Source organism: Sturnus vulgaris, chromosome 5 (genome assembly GCF_052056855.1).
Source record: "Sturnus vulgaris isolate bStuVul1 chromosome 5, bStuVul1.hap1, whole genome shotgun sequence".
NCBI classification, from domain to species: Eukaryota; Metazoa; Chordata; class Aves; order Passeriformes; family Sturnidae; genus Sturnus; species Sturnus vulgaris.
Genome location: NC_142247.1, coordinates 43,010,949 through 43,034,915, shown reverse-complemented (window position 1 = coordinate 43,034,915; position 23,967 = coordinate 43,010,949). Strand labels below are relative to the sequence as shown.

At 38.5% G+C, this 23,967-nt stretch overlaps 1 protein-coding gene across 9 annotated transcripts in view; it reads left to right on the top strand.

The window, feature by feature from the left end:
- The window catches only part of SLC38A4 (solute carrier family 38 member 4), a 156,932-nt gene that overhangs the window by 47,109 nt on the left and 85,856 nt on the right, over positions 1-23,967 (top strand). Inside the window, exon 3 of one of the 9 annotated variants that reach the window (XM_088165580.1) lies at positions 21,154-21,289. The exons of the other annotated variants lie outside the window; for them this stretch is intronic. The gene's annotated coding sequence lies outside the window, so the exon portion shown is untranslated. The remainder of the gene's footprint in view (positions 1-21,153; positions 21,290-23,967) is intronic. 9 annotated transcript variants of the gene reach the window in all.

The window sequence follows — 23,967 nt, the reverse complement described above, 5'->3', positions numbered from 1 at the left end:
TGGGCACTTTGAACCTCTTACTACTATGTATGAAGATGGCCCAGCACGTGAATTAAGCTGTAAGGCTGCTCTACAGCCAGAGAAAAAGCATCTTCATTGCCTAAGCCCTGGACGGGTGCTGCAGCAGGACAGCACTGTGTCCCTTCAAATGTCACCTGACCTGAAGTCTGTCTCAGGCTTTGTAAAAAAGGCTTCAGCTGAAACACAACACCATATTCAGCAGTAAAATAAGAGATCATTCAAGTGTTTTCTCTTAAAAGTGCTGTGACGTTTTGCAAGACATGGGTGGCTACAAAGAAGATGGAGACTGTTTGTGAGGAGTCACATGGAAAAGACAAAGGATAATGGATACAAGTTCATCCTGGGGAGATTCTGATTAGGTACAAGAGAAAAATTTTTCAGAATGAGACAAACCAGTCCTTGGAGTAATTTCCCCAGGAAACCGAGGGATTCCTATAAGAGACGGTGCGAAGTTTCCCTCATTTGCCTCACGACTGTTGCAAGGACAGAGACTAAGACCCCGAGGACCCCTCACTCACTTCAGACAGGAGTTCTGGCCTGGTCGAGGTGGATGCTTGCCAAGTAATCGTGCAGGTGCTTGCTGCGCTGTCATGGTACACTGCTTACGGGTTCTGTACACCTATTTCTCTGAGCAACGAGTCTCCTCACAATAGTCCATAAATCTCCCCATCTTTTGGCCAGATGCCACTCGCTTTGGAAAAGGATTATAAAAAGGTGACTTTCTGGAAAACCTTGAGATCTCCCCACGGAAGGAAGACACCTCTATTGGCAGAAGACCACGAGGACATCGTCCCATCTGTTGGTAGCTATTCCCCACCCTCTCTCTCTCTCTACTTTGTTTTCTTTATCTCTCTCCCCTCTATCACAGAACTGTGTTGTTAGCACTCAATAAAAGTGCACTGTTGTGAGTAAACTGAAGTCCTTTTGCTATGTATCTTTTGCACTCCGAGATCAAACGAACCATCACTACTCCTGCCTGTATTAGTGGATCGTGACAATTCCTCAGTGTTGGACTCTTGAGAAAGAGGGTTCTGGGACATACTGTCTAGAATATGCATTTGCCAAGAAAGGTTGGACAAAGTGATCCCTGAGGCGTCCTTCCTCACTGTATTCTACAAAATCTGGGCAGCTGACTCTTCATCCAAAAATTTTGGAAGCCAGGTTAAAGATTTCTAAAACCTTTTTAAACACCTGGAACTGTTGAAAAATAGTAGGAGAAAGACTTCAAGGTACTCAGTGAGCTTGAAATACTTACTATAGAGGCAATTTCACTGTTGCTAAATCAGAATGATTGAAATTTATGTTCAATGACTTCTACTGTATAATCATAAGATTTTTATTAAAATCTTGACAGCATAGGAAAGGTATCATGGGTTTCTTTTTGCCTAATTTCTGGTCTTCAATGTCCTGTATAGCATTTTATGTATAAAACTTTCTCTAGATTCCAGCTAGAAGCCTATGTTTATGGAATATTGGACATTTCTTTCTTAGAGCTCCAGAGAAAAGCACTCACAATAAAATCACAACTGGGAGCAGAACACTTTCCTGCTCATGTCTTACTTATATACCTCTACTGCGGATGTTTTCAGGTCTACTTTTAATTAAGGAAAATTTCACACGACATTTTTCTCCAGTTTCAGAAAAGATTTTAGAGTACATACAGGCTAAGAAATAGAAGAAAGGTCATGTTTGTCTGCGGCTTAGTTCATGGTCTGCTTTCAGCAAGTGTGATAGGAGTCCCCAAAAGACCTATTATGCTCATTCCAAAGGGGAGAGTTAGTTATGGACTAAATATCTTCAGCTGACCAGTGCTGTGACTGTCAGTAATTATTACAGACTTGAGACCCAAGATTTGGTAGACATGACCCTATTCAAATCTGGTGCCCTCTCTCCTCTCTCATGGAAGCCTGATTTCATGACTTTGCAAAAAGGATGCTGCACTCTAGCACGCTGCAGGTGACAGCAGACAGTATATATGTACAGCACAACACCATGTCAAGCAAAGGTACCTCACTCCTGGAAGCAATCTAGCTGCCTGAGCTCAATGTTTTATTGTGTTAAGTCATCAAGAGGAGGCCAGTGCTTCAGTAGGACATCAATACTGTCTCTGGTAACACTTTCCTGTGCAGAGCACAACATCATGCTCATCCACACCTTAGCTGTAACCCAGCAGCTCAGATGTCCTGCCAGAAAAAAGAGCTGTTTCTTTAAATGTATCTCCTGTTCAAAGCCTAATTTCCTTTTTGTCTTGTCGTTGAGGAGTTTTTACTTTGCTGATTTCACATCAATTATCACCTTTACTTAGATAACAAAGCATAAAGGATTGTGCAGACTTGCACATTAAAGTAGATTTATGCGGAGTGTGAATTTGCGCTACCTCAATAGCTATTTCTGAATAATTTTCAGAAATATTTGTATATAATTTGTATAGACAAGCCCACTGCTATTTTAGGCTACAGAGAGCAATCTAGAAACCTCTCATGGGATTTGTGATCTCGAAATCATGGTTAAACCAACACAGTCTACCTCTAGTGGGCAGTCAGGAAAGGACTTTCCAAGTGCCTCAGGTTCCTTTCATGAAAGAGAGATGGCAGGGTTAAAAAATGAGCAGTGGCCAGATCACTTTCCATTTCCGGAAATACCTGAAATGTTGGCTGGAGATCTCAGGGCTGCACTTCCCTAATGCCTTCATCACCAATAGTGGCAGCTGTTCTCCACACTCCTTTCCTGAGAAAAACCCGAACAAAGCAGGAGATGTAACCTCACATACCTTATATTTGATTTGCACCCTGAATGCACTTTTCTTCCCACATGCTGTCAGACTGAAATAACAGCTCATCTGGAAATCCATTTTCCTTTGTGTTCAGGTAGAACATTGTTCCTAAATGACCAAAATGGAATAAAATGTACCACTGAGGAGCCAAAAAGAATCAAATTAGTGGAGAGCAGTTTAAATGTGCAACATTTTAAATTCCTCTAACACTCAAAGGTGAAGAAATGAATCAGTGGGATGTTAGGAAATGTTGCACTAATTGACAGTTCTACCTGACTGTGGCATTTTCTTTAGAAGTCACCCATTAAATCGTAACTTGCCTGCTCAGTACATGGTAAAGTATTGTAACTGTCCCAGTGCTTTAAGTACTTCATCCAGAGTATGCTACAAGTAAAATTACTCCACCTGCTTATGATCTTATTCTGTATTTTTCCATAATTTTTTCTAAGGCCCTAATTTCCTTAATTTCACAAAAAGATGGTGCAGTGATTACTCTAACTGAAGACCTACAAATGCCACAGGTTTATTTTGCACTTCTCAAAGCTGATCATGGAATTCAAAACTAAACCTGTTCAAGTGCTAAATAAAAGCAAGGGGAAAACCTAGTAAGGAGGAGGAATTATTATTAGATATTTGGTATATTTTTAAATAATGTTCAGTCTGTATTTGAATTTCTGGTTCAGAACCCATTGAAATAAATGAAAATTCTCCCTTTGATTTTATGTTTATCTTCTTTGAGAATCCTTGTCCAAAATATCTAGTAATAGCCTTTGGCAGTGAGAATATAATTAGTCAGTGGCTGTGTGTTTCTAAAGATTCCTTTAGTTTTAGAACTTAAAGAATTTGTATTCTGCTAACCTCACTACACAGCTTCCTCAGACATGGTTTTCTAGTAGTTTCCAAGCTTTTGCACATCTTCAATGCTCTGCTGTAAACCTTAGCCCAAAGTCCAGTCACAATGGAAATACAAGAATGCTAAGGGAATGTAACGGAAAATAACTCTGAAATATATTTATATGCGACTACGCTTTCATTGGACTAATGTATTTACAACACTGGGCCAGCATCTGTCAACCTCACCTGTGTAGGAAGTTACTGATTACACATGAAGTGTGAAAAAGAACTTGAAGAATAATCAAAGATGAAAAAGACCTCTGCAGGAGAGTAATATGTAGCAACTGTGAGAACTTTTTAAAGGAAGAATTTAACCAGATGCATTAAAAATAAGCAGGATTCAGGCAAAAGTGGAACCAAACTTTCCTGTTTGCTCTTAATAATAATACAAAGACTTGGGGAAAGAATTCTAGCATGAAACAATAATAATAATAAACAAACAAATTTCCTTTTGTCCGCTGTAAAATCTAGCATTTGATTGGAATTTGTCAAAGAACCGTAGTTGTCTTAGAAGTCTGGGGCGGCATAGAGGTGAAAGAATTAACTAACAGTTCTGGTGAAGAAAATACTTGTGAAATATTGTTAATAAAGCAACAGAAGGATTTTTGTCTTAGGACATAAAGCAACACTAATTCGTGTGGAAAAAACATCTATCTTAATGGGAAGATTTTTCTTTATTGCCCAGTGTCATGCTACTTCCTATAAAGGATGTGTCAGGACCTGGCATCAGGGCCAGAATTCTGGTGGAGATGGTTGCACTGAGATCTTCTAACAGGGACTTTTGATCCCTACACCATCAGGGACTGGGGTGCAAGTGCAAGGTAAACCTGAGAGTGTGTATCTTCACATCACCTCTCTAGAATAAAGAGATGGGAATCTGAGGCACAAAGATTGAGTGACTTGCTCAAAACCATCAAAATACCTTCTGGAGAGTGCTGAAAGGCTGTTGTTTAGCTCAGATCCTCAGAGCCCAGCCATCAGATTTATGTGTGCATTGAAGAAAGGCAGTAGCTGCAGCTAATCTGAATTCCAGTGTGCTCCACAGAAGGTCCTCGTCTCCCAGACTGAGAACATCTCTATCAATTCTTTGTCCTTGCATCCATTTTTCCTCTCTCTGCCACCAGGTAAACCCAGCAAGCATACCTGCACTTAGGAATTGGGAAGCCCAGTCACATCCTTTGAGAAACAGGCCTTTATCACTGGCAACACGGAGTTATTTACACACTTACAACACAGCTTAAATAGGATTTACATTGTGAATTTGGAATACTGGGGACAAAGACATTCCAGTTTCCTTAAAGTAGTCCTGGAATAGGAATCTGTCCTGTCTTTCTCAACTGCTACAGTGATATCTCTATTGCTGGAGTATCCCTTTCTCACTGTTCCTTAAATAGGTGGTTGTTCTCAGCATGCAAATAGTTTCACCAAAATAAGCTAGGGGCAATGCAAATGCTTAAGAACTCTGTATACAAGCTGTGTTTCCCCTGTGGTTACATTTTCTTCAGTCGCTGAAAATACTTGTTTTCTTTCCCTCCATGTCTCGTTAAGTAATATGGTTTCCTGCACTGCAGGAAATCCCATCGTCTGCACTGCTTCCACAAAAACACAACTAAGAACCCCATATGGGATGTTATTTTTCATCCTTTGGTTATCTGTCAATCATGCTAATTCTTCAGCTTGTTCTTCAAATCCTGATAAATAAGAACTCAGCATTATAAAGTGGAAATCCAGGTATAAAATATACTTTCCAATATAGCTTGCCTCATGGTGTTTCAGCTCAGGTTTCTCTGCCCTTTAATTTCTCCACTTTTTGGTGTTCTCTTGATAGCTGTCTAGAAATTATATGGCTTACAATTCAAGAGTAGAGACTTTTGAAGATTTAAGAGAAATAGGAAATTTCTCATTTCAGACATGTATTTTAAACTGTTTCCCCAGAGTGAAGAAAAGAACTTGAAATACAGACACATGCACTCGCAAACATAATTTAAAATTTTTGAATAGCAAGCCTTATGTTTTATGCCAGGAATGTAGACTGGAGCAGGGGGATTACAAACTTGAATGTGTGACTAAAAATATACATACAGATGGGAGGGTATTAGAAACCATGTTGCTTATTTCAGAACAGATGGAGACTACTCTGTATTGCAACTATTATTTGGGGAAAGCACAAAGCTGTGCAGTTCCCAAATTTCAGTGTAACTACAACAAAGCAGGCAGTATTTTTTGCAATCAGATGGTTTTAGAGGAAATACATTTTTTTAAATGCAGCTGAAACATATAAATAGTTCTGTTGCTTTCTCACAGGTGCCTAAGCTTTGGCAGGACAAGAACCTTAATCACTCGTTCACTCCTTGTACTTAGGAAGACAGTCTAATCTACTCTCGCTTTTGAAAATCTCTTTTAAACCACTGTTCCCTGACTCAGGGTTTTCTTCTTAGGATTGCAGGGTGATTTTAGAGCACTCAAGCTGATATAATTACATTAAGATGCAAAAAACTCACAAATACTTAGTTGGCCAAATGTCAGGGAAAACTTCCTAGTAATTAACTCATTTTTGATTATCAAATAATTCCCCATTGGAGGAAATGCAAAAATCAGCTCTTGGGGCTAGTTTGTCATGAGACAAAGAAATAAATTATATAGTAGGTTACTACTCCCTCTAATTTCACTAGTTACAGTTTGAAAGTGAGCTTCAATACAGAGTTCTGTAAAGATATTTGAACTCTAAAGATTTTACAGTGATCTCTGAAAGAAGCCAGACTATAGCAGAATGAAGAATACAGGGTTTTTTTGTTGTTTTGGGGGTTTATGGGGGGTTTTGGGGGGTTTTCTGGGTTTGTTTGGGTTTTTTTGTTTGTAGGAGGTGGTAGCGGGGTGGGTGTTGGTCTCTTCTTCCAAAAAACAATTTATGGGATGAAGTAAAATGGCCTCAAGTAGCTCCAGAAGAGGCTTAGATTGGATATTAGGAAAGTTTTAAGTTTTCTTCTCTAAATAGGTTATCAAGCACTGGAACCAGCTGCCCAGGGAAGTGGCAGAGTCACCATCCTGGAGATATCTACAAGACATGCAGATGTCACGCTTACTGATGTGGTTCAGTGGTGCTAGGTGCTTCTGAAAGAATATTGCCCCTTGCAAAAGCAGACTAAAACTGAGGCAGTCAGTCTCACATCAAAACATGCAGAGTAAATGAACTGCCCATATGAACTGAGTTTGCTATAGAACTGAAATTTTTCCCATCAAGTTACAGTGTCTCTTTTCCAAAATGGCTCTTCCAGCTTGTGTCTTTCCCATGCTGCTCCTTGGCAAGTATGTGATAGAAGTAGTAATATAAAACAGTTCACAGGTATTTAGCATCTCTTTGCATTCACATGCTCAGTTGTACTACTTGGGAAGGCAGTCTTCTGTTCCAGCTACTGCTGAAGACAGAGTGAGAAAATTAAGTTCTGCAGCTGATGGAAATGGTTATTTGCTCTCTTGGGTACAGAGAAATAAAATAAGTGTTTCTCCCCAGTTTTCCTTTCCCTGTGGAGTTTCACATCTGAGACTTTTCTCAAAGCCAAATTTTCCCAAAGTGAGGGTTTTTTTACTGTCTTGTCATCAGCTCCTTCTTTATTTAAATCAGAAATTAATGGCTTATCAAAATTGCTTTAAGTCCTTAGGGGCCTGTGTGACTGAACATGCTGCCAGAATAGCTATTGAAACTCTGAAGAGGTTAAATTAACTGATGACAAAGATTTCAGACAGTGACTGTCTGACTACACTGTCACTCTGGTCTCCATGCAACCATAATTTGTCTCTTCCCAAAAACCAGTAAATAGTACCCAAGTGATTACAAATATAACAGTAGTCTATGCTTCTATCTGATATAAAAGAATAAAGGATATGTGAGTTAATATAGAAGGAAAAAAATTCTTAGCTGTACTCTTAGGGTAGAATGAAACAAAACCTAGACATGGTTTTGTCTCGCTGTGTGAGTGTCCCCTATGCTCTGACATGGTCTTTCATCACTTTCTCATGGTCTTTCATCACTTTCATCGTTTTCTCAACTCCTGTAGCTGCTGTCTGGTTATGCCAGACTTCCTCCCTGGATATTTTAACCTTCTTTAGAATGGCCAATTGAATCCCTCGACTGGGATGAGGTTCCCATCCCTCAGCAGCCCAGTGAGGAAGTGATGAGCTATCCCTCAGCAGTACTCACAGACTTTGCAAGGAAGTGGTATTTTTCTTTTGCAATGCTTCCTCCAGCAGTCTGGATCAGTGCATTAAAGGACAACTGCTATGACCCTAGCAGCACGCCCAAAGAGGTTTGTGAAATCATAAGAACCAGAAAGTTTTGTGGAAGAGAGTGAACAAACATCCGTTGGGAGCTCTTGAGGTCACAGTGATCCTCTCTTGAGGGTGATCACTGAAGACCCATTGTCATACAGACAATGCTTTCTCGAGTGCCATTTATGTTCCACTTTTTGAAATTCCCTGACACTTGTATAAAAATACAGTCAAAAAAGACCAGGATAACACTGAAAGCAGTAAAGCCTAAGGTGTTAGACAGCAACTGAATCTATACAACCATTCTCCTGTGGAGTCAAAAAAACTGTCCAACCTTGAACCAGCCTCTACTCCTGGGGGACGAAGTGCAAGGGTCATGGGTATGGACTATCTTCTGCTAATAGATTGCTAAAATCATCTAGTGTTTGTATTCTGAGGGCATCTTTCTGCTGAAATTATGAAATTGGATGTAAAATTGACTTTATGCTGTACCACTAGATGGCAAACTGGCAGTGTGATACACTCCAGTCTGCCTATCGCAGACATCTGATTAAACATTATTGCAAAGAACACAGGTCATCTGTATGCAAATTAACAGAGGCTTGATGATATAGAATGAAGAATACTTCAACTTACATGTTATTAATGATGTTTTAAGTCTGGACAACATGGATCTTGTTGGAATCATTAAAGATTTCTAGGGCAAAGTGTTCACCTGGCCTTTCCTTTCCCTTTTTGTGTCCCAAAGCTGGGACTAAGCACAGCTGAGCGTCAGACAACACTGTAATGTCTTCATCTGGAAATAAATCTGGAACAAGACTATCACAAAGCCCTAGGAGAGGGGCTGCTCCTCCAGACTGAGGCCTGTGGAAGTTCTTCAGGAGTGCAGTCAGACTCTTTCCCGTGTATACATTTTGCAGAGGCACTAAGATCTTCTAGAAGTCAGCACTTAATCAGAGTAAAATTTAATTATTTATGTAACATTATGAATGTACAAACATTTATTTCAAATCTAACATACCCAGGAGCAGCTGAAAGGAAAGAAGCATTATTTAACATTTCATTTCCTCTTCACCATACACCAGCCAACATTTGTGATCAAAGCTACTGGAGAATCATATAAATTGGCCTTTTGATCCCTTCAAAGAATTTTTTACAATAAATCCAAGAAGATGTCATCTCTGTACCTCTGGCTATGTAACTGGAGGGGTAGTTGCCCCACTTGCCTTTGGGGTCAGGAAGAGCTATGGGAACAAGCATGACAGCGTTTGCAAGTTTCTGCCATTGAAATTGCTGCTGCTGCTCTGTCTGCCTTCCTACGGAAGTTTGCAGGGGCAGAGCAAAGTTTTTAAAGTACATTAAAGAGAGGGGAAAGGCACTAAAAAATCTCCCAAGAGCTCCCAGTCTTTCCCCCAATGTTAATATGAAGTCACCTAAGGCTGTAATTACTAATGGTTGGTTTTCCAGCTCAGAAAATCTATTAAGTTACAGAATAAGCACTGAAAATGCAAAATGCTCTGTAATGCTACTAAGATATATGGGAAATTAGTGAGACAATGTGCCCACTCCAGCCAAAATGCAACCATGTAGTGACTCAAGGACCAAATGGAAGTGTATGCTGGGAGAGATGTGAAACACTTGACTTGCTTGGACATATTTAGTCCCTTGCATTTGTTTTATATAAGAAGATGATTATGGAATCACGTATTTCCTTGAACACAAGTGAGGATCTGCAAACTATGGATAAAAAGTTTTGCTTTCCTGTGCACCAGAGTCAAAACCCAGAGAGCACTCCCCTTGTCATAGCTCCCAGCCTGTTTTTTCCATAGCCATCAGACCCAAACACTTCCTGAGCTCCCTCAGGGCCATAGCTACTAACAAATCCTTTTTGGGTTCTTGTCTGATGCCAGTTGGCAGAAACAGCAGTTAATCCCCAATTTTTATTCTTATTACAAACTCCTGCACTAACCCCAGTGCCCATGTGTCTCAGCATCAGTCCAGGCTTTTGTACAGTGCTGTTTTTAGGGACTAATTTCCTTGATTTTAGCTGTCATCAAACAGACAGGGAATCAAGACGTCCTTTTGCAGAGTTTGAGCAGGGTTTGTCTCAGGCAAGAATCCTACCCCCAGTGTTCACAAATCGTGCAATGGCTCTTTTCATAACAGCAAATTAAAATGTACTGTATTATCGTTGCTGTTGATAAAATTATTATTAGTTATGAAAGTACTTACTTCTATTTTAATTTTATTCACATCTGGAAGATCCAGGGAAAAACAACAGATATTTGCACAAGTTTTTGGGTCCATGACTTTGTGTTTTGATCTGTAGAAGTATTTGGAGTGCAAGAAAACTGCTTAGAAGTCACAGCAGTTGCTTGTAATGCATTTTTTATGATTAGCCTGTGTATTTAGGTCTTAAATCATTGAGACTAAGTCTCACACTGTAGAAAAAAATGTTTTTATCATGTCCTCTACTGTGTAGAATAAGTACCTAAAGTGTTGAATTCACCAGGTGCCGAAGGGTGCTCTGGGCAGTTCCACTGCCTATTTTACCTAAGCTTGAGTTCTGGAAGGGGAAGGCTGGGAACACTGGGGGGAACTTGTGATATGGCACAATGGTCAGAGTTTGGAGAAACAGCACCACAGTTCACCTGTGCCTCCAGCCAGCAGAAGCAGTTGTTCCAGTAATCTTTGCCCTCTCCACTTTGCACCTGTTCTCAGTCCCCTGTTTTGCTCCCGTCCCTTTCTTTTCAGTAACCGAAGCACCTTAGGGTCTGCAGCCTCCTGTTAGTCACCTCTGAGGCAATAAAATCACTGTTTAATGCATTTTTGAGAGACCACTGGAGCTGACTCAAGTTGTCACATACACACAAATAGCAGGCTGCATTAAACAAGCTTCAGCTACAGTTCTGAAAGCAATGTGATTATAACAGCTTTAAAAGACAGGACAGTCTGTAATTAGCAGAGGGCTTTTCCTGGTAATTACATTAACCTTTAGTTGAATGTTACTCAACCTACCACAATGTTAGTTTTATGGTCTCCTACCAAAGTATGCCTCTGTAGGATTGTGAATCTGTCTCGGTCAATGGAAAATTCCACATCTTTGTATATATCCTACAATTCCTATTGCTTTGGTCGAGTGCCACGTTGCACTGTGCCTGTAACGTTTTACAAACAATGACCTCACTGCCTGGAGGCAACCCAGCTCTGATAGTAGCATTTTCAGCCATTCTTTCCTTGTGCAATGAATGAAGAATGAAAAATACGGCTATTCACGGAAGCAGCTTTGTCTGATAGTAATGACCTGGGTACTAATGTAACAGTTTGTCACAGGATATGTTCTGTATATTGTTATTTCCCATGGTGTTTGTTTGCCTCTGTGTTTTGCAAGTACAGAACTGCATAAAGTATTCAATAGAACTCTAGATGTTCAAAGAAAACAGGGGCCATGTCTATAGCAGAAAACAACTAAGCTGGATAAATATGCAAACATTCCTCATAAAAACCCAATTAAGAGATTATCTGCAGAAATACACAGAAGTTCATGAGAGGTGGTCTGGCACTACAGATTCTTCCTTTGCTCATTTAATCTGATTAAGTTCATTCCATATAACTGTAGTCTATGGTTCAGTAAAATACCATTGTAACTTAGCTTAGTACAGGTACTAGTTAAAATTTCATGAGTGCATTTATGAAAACAGAATACTTCTATCTCAGAATAATCTGAATGATCAAAGTATTAAAAATTATTTTTATTAAAAATAGAATTAGAAGAGATAAACCTTTGTATATTTTTGCCTGGTTTTCTTTCAGAATTAGTAAAATTATAATCCTGATGCAGATCTGAGTAAGAGGATTATCAACTGAAATACTCCTGTAAGCTACTGAGAGTAGAAGCAATCCGTGGTGATTCAGATCACCAAGCTTTGGGGACATTCTCTGATTTATCTAGGCCTCTGTTGCCTACCAGAAAAATGGGCATATATCTTCCTTTCCCTCAGCCTATTTTTGTGTTCAGACCATAATATTCTTGGGACAGCAAGTTAGTTAGCTGTAGACGTCTGGGTGAGGTTCTTGGCATAACTTCCATGTGCCAGCATAACCCTGTGGTAGCTTTGTCAAAATAAAAAGGGGGATTCTCCATAATGTTCATATCAACATCATTCTGTCACTGTTTTGTCTTTTTTTTTTTTATAAATGCACACATTTTGGAAGTCTCTCATTCTAGGTGTGTAATGTTCCTTCTTGAAGCCCAGGTGGCCCATTCCCGGCACTCAGAGCTGAATATAGAGGTTCAAATGCTGAGAGGGAATGGAAAGACGGGCAGTTGCATACCAAATTGGGGATTCCTCTGAAAACTAGGGTACAGGGACTATGAAAACTGATGAACCTGGTCACATACCTACTTCATTTCTCAGCACAACCAAAGGATTTCTGTCACACAGCCACTTAGTTCATGAATAAAAATACCACTTTTATTAATGGATTCCAGTAGTGATAGTATTCCTTCTCTACTAACTTGTTTCTCCACTAGTTTGTTCTTTGGCATTCCATCTACTTTTTCTTCAACTGAACGGATACTTAAATTAAGTGTCCCTCTTTTATTAATATTCTTTATCTTTTTTTTAACCTGTAATTTGAAATCTTCCTGGATGCCTTCAAAATTGATTATAAATAATTCCTATTTTCTCCATCCAGTGCTTAACATCTTTCAAAGTGACAGAAATATGGTAATCAAAGGTGTACTATCCCTACCTCCCATAGCATGGTAGGCTGAAGAAAACATGATAATTTATGAGTGGAAGTTATGTCACCTAATAACAGATCCTGAAGTCAATTTCTAAATTCATGTTTACTGGGAAGAATTGGACACTTCTGGAGGATAACTCAATTCTGCTGTACTAGATGAATTGTGTCCCAGAAATACTTACTCAGCTTTTAATGACCATAAAAGAAGTCTGGATGAGTAGTTTACAGTCATCTTCATCGTGGACGTCCAGAACTGACTAACATGAATTCCATGTTGAATATTCTGAGTTCCAGAAATTTCAGGAACCTACCTACTCTTGGAATGTAGGAAGAGCTATAATGCAATACAAAAATCTCAGGTTATTCAGCAGCTTTTGCAAATATTTTTCTTATTGACAGGTCACAAACTCATAGTATTCTGCTTCAAACTTCTGGTAAGCTCAACACTTAAAAGCTGCAGTCACACACCTTGAGACGGATAGGAACCCCTCCTACTGCCTTACTGTCTGAGACAATAAAGGCCATTCTGTGCTACTATGACTACATGGTACAGGAGTAGAAAACTCTGGGGAGTGCCCATGCTGTGGTATACCCGGTCATGGGATGACACCTTCCTCCTGGAGAACTTCTTATATCCTACCTTTCCACAAACTGACTGTTTCTACACCAGCCTGGTTATGTAGACAGGTGTTCTCTGAGTTTTACTTCCAGAGAAAACACCTTCCAGAGGCAACAGAAAGAAGTAGAATTCTACAGACACCAAGTCAGGATGTCCAAAAAACAGTCTCTTCTAGGGCCCTAACTTGGTCTTTCCCAGACTCTGGATGGAGGGTGAGGAGATTAGCTCCCTGAGGCTGAAGGTGGTATCTCATCTCTGTGGAAAAATGTCCTTGAAACAGGAGTAGTCTGTGTTCGATTTATTAGTATTTGTGTCATCCAAACCAGAGTCCCAGAACTCTGTAGCTTTCATCTCAGCTGCTGTCTAGGGCAAAAGAAAAAGATTGAGCTGTCATCAACAGCTGTGAGTAGAACCAGAATGAGCAGTAACTTGTAACCTAAATATTCCATCACTGGAGAAATGGTCTTCATATGGTGAACCTTTGCTTACATTTGCTGAAGTCGGAACCATTTTAGAAGGGTTTTGATGAATGCTATGTCTTTCCCACGAGTGTATTTAATCAGATCTTTTTTCAAAGTTAAAATACCTCAAATTAGCTGAAGGTTAGCTCAGGTAGATAGATAAAGCACTTTAATTTCGCACAAATGCTTTCTCATGAGAAATAATTTGAAAACACAACACTTAGATTAAAATCTGGAATTTCCAAAGCAGATGCAAATTAATCTGTGGTGCTGCTAATTACCTATTTAATGTTCTTTCAGAATTTGATAGAAAAGTTTATATGTAGTTTCTATCTTTATATGAAAATGAGAAATCTTCACCCACAGCAACAGCACAGAAAGCCACCAGAAGACCAGATGTTTGCAAAGTTTCTGTGAAATACCACAGGATATGCACTGTTAGATCAACAACAGTTGCAAGGCTGGAGACATGATGTTGTCATATCCCTCATTTCCCATTTCTACAAAAGCTTTCTTGTGACTGTAAAGGGCATCAGACTTCATGGTTTGTATATAACACCATGCATAAATAACAGCGTAGCTAGAAAAGGGCATCCATGGGATCAATTTGGGCCTGACAGAGCAACAGGAGATTATTTCAGATAGATTTGCCTGATAACAATAAATCTTCACATAAGTCCGTACGAGGTCTCTTGTCTTTCCCTTCATCCTTTCTAGAAGTAGGAAAATATTATGTTCTAACCCCTAACACTTCCTGGAGTAAATAGAGTTCTAACACAAATGCCTATTTTCATTTTGTTCTCAAATTTGATTTTTTTTTTAACTTCAAAATAGCATGGAAGGTTCCCTAGAGCACCATAGATTCACCTAGTTTTTACATGTAAAAAAACCATTTTAGTCAGTTCATCACTCAGGAAATTTACATCATGATCATAAAGTCAAATAATTTTTTCACTTAACAGTCGTAGGGATACAAACTTCATCTCCAATGATATGTTTTACTTCTGGTCAAAAAGATTTAAAACTTTTTTCTATAGATCCTAGTTGTTCAAGCCATGTCAGGGAGCACTACGATTTTACGGCTTTGTTAAAAATCCAGTATCACTCCTGCCTCTGGTTAATTTTCAAAACCTAATCACCATCTGCTATGACAACAAAGGACACAGTAAAACTATTCTTTTAATTTTTGCTGAACCTTCTAAGAGATTAACATTAGGAGGTAAATTATTTTATAGTCCCAGAATACTGAACTTGGCTGCTAAAATAGAAATTGATCATGAGAAGTCTTACTATTTATGGAAAGAAACATTATTTGATTGTCAGTAGATTTTTAAACACAGATATCCTCTTTAAGACATCATACAACCATCATATTCTTGTGGAGGCTCTCCAGCTTTTTGTTTGGTGCAACATTGCCCATGTAAAAACACTTGTTACCCTTTAAACAAGAGTTTACTCAGACAGGTTTGTCATATCCTTGTTCCATTCCAAGGTCTCAGCCCTCAGCTTGGTCTTGCAGCACATTTCTGTTTCAGTGCAAAGATTGCTCGACTGCCTTGCAGCACAGATGAGCCAAACCAGAACTGTCTGTGTCTGCTCACAGCCGTGTTGCTGTAGTCTCATATGTAGCAGGGCTTCCAATGAGAATTTCATGTGGAAAATACATTTATCAAAAACTATTTGTAAAAAGCAAAAGTTGAGTGATTTAGGATCTAACTTGGCATTCTTATTAGTTTGATGTTTACTAAAAAATAGGGATTCCATTTTGGTGGGCATAGTTAAGTGTTTAATGTTAGTCTCTTTTTCAGTGGAACAAATTTTTAGCAAAGGCAAGACTTACTACTGAAAATGTTAGTGAAAAAAGATTACTAATTTTTAATATATTTTTTGAAGATTTTTTCACAGGCCTAAGAAGGAAAATAAAAATATAATAAAATCATAATGATGGTGATTTCATAAAAGGAACAGTCAAAATCCAGAAATCATATTAAAAACTGAGTAGGGATCAACTTCAAAGGTCCTTAGATACTACTGACTAAGAAATTAGTTAAAACAGTAGTTTTCATGTCTTGTACTGAAACTTATTTACTGCAAAGCCCTTGCTCAAAAACACCAAAGCTCTCACAGTTTTGTCCACTTTTGCTCCCAGTCACATTTTTATGTGTGTGGTCATATTTGATACACCATATAGCAGGTATTGCACAAATCCTGGTGGACGACAGAAGTAGGAAGAAATTGTTGGGACCTTGGAGGGAGCAGAGAAAGGAACATGGCCATGGGAAGAAGGTCTGTGTAGACTCCCAGTGTTGGGAACACCACCAGCACAGCAGTCAAGTTGTAGGTGCCCACAAAGCACATGCTAAATGGAGCCTTATCTCTCCGTTGTACCACAAACAATATTCTCCCCTTTATCTGTATTTTCATCTCCATGGTAGGACTCATGCAGCTCTTTTACAAAGAAAATCCTTGGATAGGATTCAGATTCAAGCTGCTTTTTTTTTTTTTTTTTTTTTTTTTTACCTCCAGACAAAGCCTTTTTAGAAGTGTGCAGACATTACAGAAGACTCCTTTGTACTATGTAATTAGGCAGCATCTGCACTTCAGGCAGACTATGAGAATGTAACTCTCTAGCACCCAAAAATGAGATTAGGATGCTACCATCACCTTAGGGTAATCAGACCACAATTATACTCTAGGTCTTGAATGTATATGTCAGCTGAATTAGATAAATAGTTTTAGATAAATAAACAATTGGGCATATATCTGCTGAGTAAGTTGTACAGTCCAAAGTTAAACAAGGTAAACAGAGATTAGCCATTTGTAGTTTGGATAATCCAAAGTTTGCATGCTTTAATTGCCTACTACTAAATGTATAGTGTGAAACTGAGTTCAGTCCACCATATGTCATTGCATTCATGGTATGGGACTTGATACAGAATGGACTAGTAGCATCTGCATTGAATTTGATCTTGCTGGATTTTCTCATTTAAGATGGAACCTCTTAGAAACCTGAGGGTAAGAAGCAGTACAGAAAGGCTTAAATGCATCAATATAACAACGATGTGCCCCAGCAGTAGGCCCTTTCTCTGACCATGCAGCCACCTGCTACATGTTATTGTGACAGCAACAGCAAAGGAAAATATCAGAAGAGCTTCAAAACTACCTTTGTGTCTGTATTCTCAGCATGTGCCATTAGCCTGATAATCAATGTATCAGTAAATTGTATCACTCGGCAAATAAAGCTTTTGAAGCATTACAGAGAGTGGGGTGGTGGTGGTTCAGATAGAAAACCATATATGCTGTGTCATGCTATCACATGAAAGACAGCAGTCTGTTGCCTTTTTGTTTTATTTTTACAAACCAACAGGTTTTTTAATGGCTTTGCACAAACTAGGTTATTCACATGTTTCTGAGAATATTCTTGTTCTTTTCCAAGTCATTTGATAATTAAATACCATAGGAATGTCTTAGAAGTATTGAACTCAAAAGCCATGGAAAAATTAGAAAGGGGAACAGTTTCTTTAACCAAGTTTTCACTTCCTGTAAATTCCTTTGCTATAATTTTAGCAATTTAAATTAAAAGAGATTCAGCAATTTTATTTTAAAAAACAATTCCTTTATTGTCAAAATGCCTCATTCAGCTCTTCCAGCTAGGTGATAGGCTATATCTTCATTTTTTAAAGCCACAAGGAACAGCTGTATATACAAAAAATATCATCTTACCTTTGATAAATGACAAGTTTCCCAGGAAATTATCCAGTCATGGAGGTAACAATAAATGTGGAATTCCCTACTTCTTGTGGCAGATCTATCCCAATAGTGCACAACAATATAAATGTGTCTCTGGTATTGAAGGTTCTTACTGGATACAGGAAACAACTTTTCCCTACCAGATCAGAAATGGAGCAAGTTCCCTAGGGAAGCTGGGCTTTCCATCCGTTCAGATTTTATGACCTGACTGGATAAAACTCTGACCAACCTGGTCTGGGATCAAAGGTGTTGCTGCTTTCAGTAGGAGGTTGGACTGGTGACTTCTGAGCACTCTTCCATTCTGAATTATCCTGTGATCCTATGACACTATAATCCCAACATTAATTTCCCTGTCTCCAGTTTACAGGCACTGGTCTTAATTAGGCCTTTGTCATTTACTAGGCTTACCTATGCTGAATTACATCTCACTGGAGTACTCACCCCCTGACCACCAAGGATTTTCTCACTCCCGGCTCTACAGCAGGAGATCTCCAGGCTCCCAAGCTGCCTGTTTGTGAACTTTGGAAAAGTTCTCACCTGCATCACAAAACAGACCAGAGCCACAGACCTTCTTCACTCCCTGCCAAGCAGACCAGCACAAATAAATTTTTCTTAAAAAGCACACCACAATTTTAAGGCTGCCCTATGCCTGGCTGCAGCCAGGCAAAAAAATGCAAAAAATATTTGATGATACTGTTTAATTATTAAGGATACATATATATTAATTCAGATACAGGATTAAGAATAAGGGATTCTTCAAGACATGATGGGCAATCATGCTAATGCCTGACTTGCTTTCATATTAAAATAGAAATGGTGAGTAAGTTTTGAAATTAGGATGGTGGAATTGTGTATCACGTGGAATGAAATTATATATTTTTTAGATCCTTTTTTAAAAAATGCCACAGAATTTAAAATAAGGGATTTCTTTCAATTAAGAAGCTAGGAAAAAATCATAGTAGAAAAAGTGGGAAAATATGAGAAAAGTTAATATGTTCTCTTTTATCTGTAACAGACATTCTTTAATGTTTTGGAGACAGCAGTTAGGCTAAGTACATTGAATTTAGTGTTTCATGAGATTTTGGGGAAGTTAGGAAGTCTGGAAAGAGATAAGTAAGTCTAGACAAAATATCCCTCTTTAATGTGGTTATCCTTGCCACCTTTTAAGGATGTGACCTGCAGTGACCAAGCTCTGTAATGATTTCAGCGTGATACAGAGCATCATTTGAATGAAAGAACTCAATTGTTTGAACTTTGGGCTGTATAATAGTCCTTTTCATAGTGAAAGTGTGTTTAATGCATTGAAATTAGTTTGAAGAGAGAAATTGTCTCTGTTCTCTTTTTTTTTTTTCTATTCATTTTAGACCTGGAGACTCTCCTATAGTATTCAGGAAACCCCACTCAGAAAATGGGAAAAAAGTCTGATCACATTTAAATTACATCCTGTAGTCAATGCATTGCACTACTTTGATAACTACAGTGTTAATATCTGCATTTACTGCTAGGAGTTTGGTAAAGCATTCCATGGAGCTATTACAAGGTTCAGATTTTCAGTGTAAAGTTTTACCTTTCAGTCATGGAGAAGCAAGAAGTAGAGCTGCTATACATTACCCAGGATGAGATCAGAGTGCTGTAGAAAGAGGAAGTTGCTATATCTTTGCCAGAAGATATGGAACAAAATCTGATCAGTAAAACTCTAGGTTAAGTAAATATGAAAGAGAATTTATTTGTCTACTCCTTCCCAGTCCATTTCAGTGGTGTCATCCATCATTTCAAAAGAAGCACCACCATTATTTTGGAAATCTTCTGACTCCTCCATGGGATTTTAGGCTCAAGATCACATTCCCAGTTAACAACACAGTTAGGTCTTCTTAAAAGTCGTGTAGATCTCCTAGATCAGAATGACAAATCTTCCTGTTCTTCACTTGTAGCTTTACCATATGAACTGAAAAAAGACTTGAGGGAGAAGGGTTGGAATAAGGCTATCATATGGGGACATGGTTCTGCTCTTAGTTTTTCATCATCTCTTTAAAGTCTTTGCAGGATACAGCAGAAAACCAGGATTTCATACAGAAAATGCTGATTCAAACCAGACAGAAAACACACCCCTTTTTGTTACCATGGGTACACTTGAAGAGCTTTTGCTTCCTTTAGTGTTACAATACCACACCACTGACACGATAATGCAAAGAGCAAAAGATTATAGAAGAAAGAGTAGCTACTGTGGGCATGCCATCAAGACATGAAGCCCTACCACCCCGACCCCCTAAAATCCCCAAACAACACCAGCACCAATAGTTTGTCCCTTAATGGTAAACTTAAAAGGTCGCCATTAAAAACAGGAAAATAATCTTCAATATGTAGTGAATTAGAGCATATTTCATAGTTGAAATCAACCATATGCTGATTCCTAATAAGTTCAACATAAAAATAAATTATAAAATATGTAAAAAAATATAAACCCCAAAAAGCTTATTAAAACAGGAACAAGAATGGTTTGTCTCATTTCTCCTCTTTTTATATTTCTGACTGGCAATTTAAACATTTCCTCATTTGCTAGAACTAAATGCTACAGCATCTTGAATTTCTTTTTTCTTACTTTCTCCTGGGATAGGAATCATTTTCTTTCATTGCTTGACTTGCTTATCAAAGAGTGTTCACTGTGGCTGTTTAAAACCTTGCTTCTTCAGTCTGTCTCGTCAGTATTCTCCCCCTGTACTTGGCACTGGTTAGGCAACACCTCAAATATTGCATTCAGTTTTGGGCCCCTCACTACTAGAAGGACAGAAGGACATTGAGGTGCTAGAGTGTGTCCACAGATGGAAAATGGTGAAGGGTTTGGAGCACAAGTTTTATGCGGAGATGCTGAAGGAACTGGGGAAAAAAAATTAGTCTCAGAGGAAACCTTACCAGTCTCTACAACTACCTGACAAGAGGATCTAGCAAGGGGGGAGTCTGTCTGTCTGTCTCTTCTACCAAGTAATAAATAATAGACAAAAGGAAATAGACTGAAGTTGCACCAGGAGAAGCTTAAATTGAGTGTTAGCAAAAATTTCTTCACCAAAATAGTTGTCAAGCATTGGAACAGGAAGCCCAGGGAAAAGGTAGAATCACCATCCCAGGAGGTATTTAAAAGATACATATATGTGGCATTTCAGATTTAGTGGTGGACATATATTAACAGTTTGACTCAGTGATCTTAGAAGTCTTTTCTATCCTAAGCAATTCTGTGATTCTACTGTCAGGACAGGAGAAATGGCTTTGACAGCAATCTTAGCAAGCAAAAGAGGAAAGACTCTTACCTGGATCATATGGAGGTTTACCACAGGGTTCCAGTCCTACAGTTTTTGTAATGTGCTGCTGATCTGGAACAGGTTCCCTTTTGTTCCAACAATTGCTTCATCTGAAAATCTGGACAAAACTCCACAGTTACAGTCACAAAAAACACCAGACACCCAAACCCCAACCTCCCTTGCCTCCCACCACTACCACAAAGGGACAAACTTTACAGCTTGCAGAGAACCAAAATCATGAGCTCAACAAAAATCCAGGAATGCCGCAAAATAATGTCCAGTTTCAACAATCAGTTACAACACCATGCCATGGACAATGTTTTCCAGCTCAGGCTTCCAGGGTTCTAAGAATCCAGGAACTGAAAACTCACCTATAATGATGAAGACTTTGAGAGAAATTTTCTGGATGACAACTTTTGAAGTACGTTGGATGACATTAAGGAGGAGTCACATTACTAGAAAGGTATGAAGTATGTTCCCAAAAATCACTGCATTTCTTTTTAGCACAAAGTTTGTCTCTTTACAGATGGGGAAATTAAAGTTGTGCACAGTAAAAGGATAAAATATTTTGAGCTTGAATTTCGGCATAGAGTTTGTGTGGGAAAAAATAATATTGCACAAATCATGTATAAAAATACTATTCAAGGGAATGTGCCCCATGAAAGGGCTGGTTAATATTAATAATAAGACATTTAGGCTATGATGAAGTTAAGACAGCAGAGATCACTGTTTCTATAACTTAAAAGAGGGTAGTAGGGTAGCACCGATGATGAACAAGCTTAGTTAGAATGTGATTCAACACTTCCCAGTGATTCCAGGTGCTCTGGCATTGTGATGTACAGTATAAGGGCTATATGTGTACTAAACTCTTGTGTGGTCTTCAGTCCTTCAAACTGGGAACCAGGTAGAGGACAAGACAGGGCCAAGATGGTCTAAGACAGTCTCTTCTAATTGATTCGGGGGGCCTGAAGAAACATAGCAGAGCATCAGCTCTCAGTGAGAAGCTGCAGCCTTATCAAAATATTGTGTGATAATGAGTAAAACCAAGGGTACAGCAAGTCAGGCCATTCAAGGTGCAGGATATACCTATATAATCTTGCACCTCATGTCTTTCCTACAACCAGTGCAGAAACACTTTCCTTGCCCAACTGTGTGAATTAAATTCTATCTACTTGTATTTAAGTTATATGAATATTCTGAAGCCACTATTGCTTCTGAGTTACCTCACACTCCAATTGGGTCAAATGAGAGTAGACAACCAGGGCTAGACTGACTTATTACTCAGATTTGAGGAATACCTGCACTAAAGTGACAGAAAACATGCTTAACCCTAATGACTGTTACTCTCCTCACTCTCATCAATCACGTGAGGAGGAATGAAATCCAAATGCTAATTTTCAGAATGAGAGTAATGCTTTTTTACAATATTCAGAGTTGAATTCTTTTCTATTTGTCTCTTTGACAAATCAGTGCAAAAAGTAGCTGTTTGGAAGCGAAAGGGAGAAACAGCAGTCAAAAATAATAGATGGAAAGGGTTTGTCTTCAAATTTGAATGGAAAAGCAAATTTCATGGCTAAATTTCCTATATCTATTTATATATAAGTCAAAAATAATGAAAAGTGAATATATCTTCAACTATATTTTCTTTAGCAATGCTACTCTTGAAAACCCTAACAGAAAAAAGCCTTCTTGTTTTGACCACACTAACTCAGCCACAGTTTCCTCCAACAGATTTATTTTATCCTTCCACACCCACCCATTTTCACAACCCAGAGCTTAAACTTCGAAACCTTTATTCACATTGAATGGCCTTAAGTAATCATACTTATTGACCCAGGTGAGCCTTCAAGAAGGAAGCTCTGTGACAGCTAAGGTTTCTAAAACTACCCATGCATGAAAAATTCTTGTGTGAAACCAAATCATTAGGCCGTATCTCATCACGAACCAACAAAACTGTCAATTCATTTCTGTTTTCACAGATGTTTTCCAGTTGTGTCATACTTTATTTCCCTTTATTTCAGAGCTCCATCTCAAAATGAAGTCCGTACATACAAAGCAAGGTGTCACTTCTTTTCAGTATCGATGTTGAAGATGCTAAAGACTATGTCTAAAAAGCACAGAATTAAGGAAAACATATTATTTTAAATTGTTGGTCAAAATTTAAAAAAATAAAGGTCTGAAACATAAGAAAGGGTCATATTCACTACCTAGAAAGAACTCTTGGCATTTCAAATACAAGAAAGCAACTGTCTATTTATCTTTAGAAGGTGCACTGTAAGCTTCTTCTTGGACTGAAAGAGCTGGGAAAGTTAGGTGTTAGTAATATATTTTTACATGTTTCAATATCAAGTTCATTTTGCTCATGTGGGCTATATATATACCTGGAGCTAAGGCTGAACTGCAGTTACCCCAAGCCTACAGCCACAAGCATTCTCTGTCTTAATCCCAGGATTTATGCCCAAACACACATGTATCTTAACATTGAAATTTCTACTGGCCTACTAAAAAAGTGCACTTCTACCACTCAATATTTGTAAGGGATATCTTGAAATTACTGATGGAGTGCCCAGTATTAGCAGAGAAATTCATCCAAATTCATCCAAAGTCTTTCACTTTCACTTTTCCAAACCATTATTAGAAAGAAAATTCATCATTCATTTTTGCTGGTAAAAAGAATTTTAAACATTTGGCCAAATTTATGCAAAACTTCATTCCTTGTACTAAAGTATTTTTGGGAGTGTTTCATGTTTCCACTTCTAAAGCTTCTTCATTCCATGTACACCTAATCAATTTCTCAAGATATTTAGATTATTTGTTCAGATAGGGAAATTTCAGAAGTGTTAAGTTTGCATCTATGCTTTTAAAAGTGTCCTACAATTTTAGTTCTGCATTACCTTTTTTTTCTCTAGGCTGATCAGGTCAAAATCAAAGTAAAGACAGTTTTCAACTGGTACAGCTGGTACAAAATTGATTGTTAGAAGTGATAGATGCTTGACCTCAGTGTTGCACTTTTGGCCTATACAACTGTATGAGTCAAGGGCAATAACCCAGGCTGGTGAAAAACTCTGTTGTCACATAAAAGCAAAAAGCTGAAGAGTCACGGTATTACAGCACCATGATATTCACAAGTCTGTACTGATA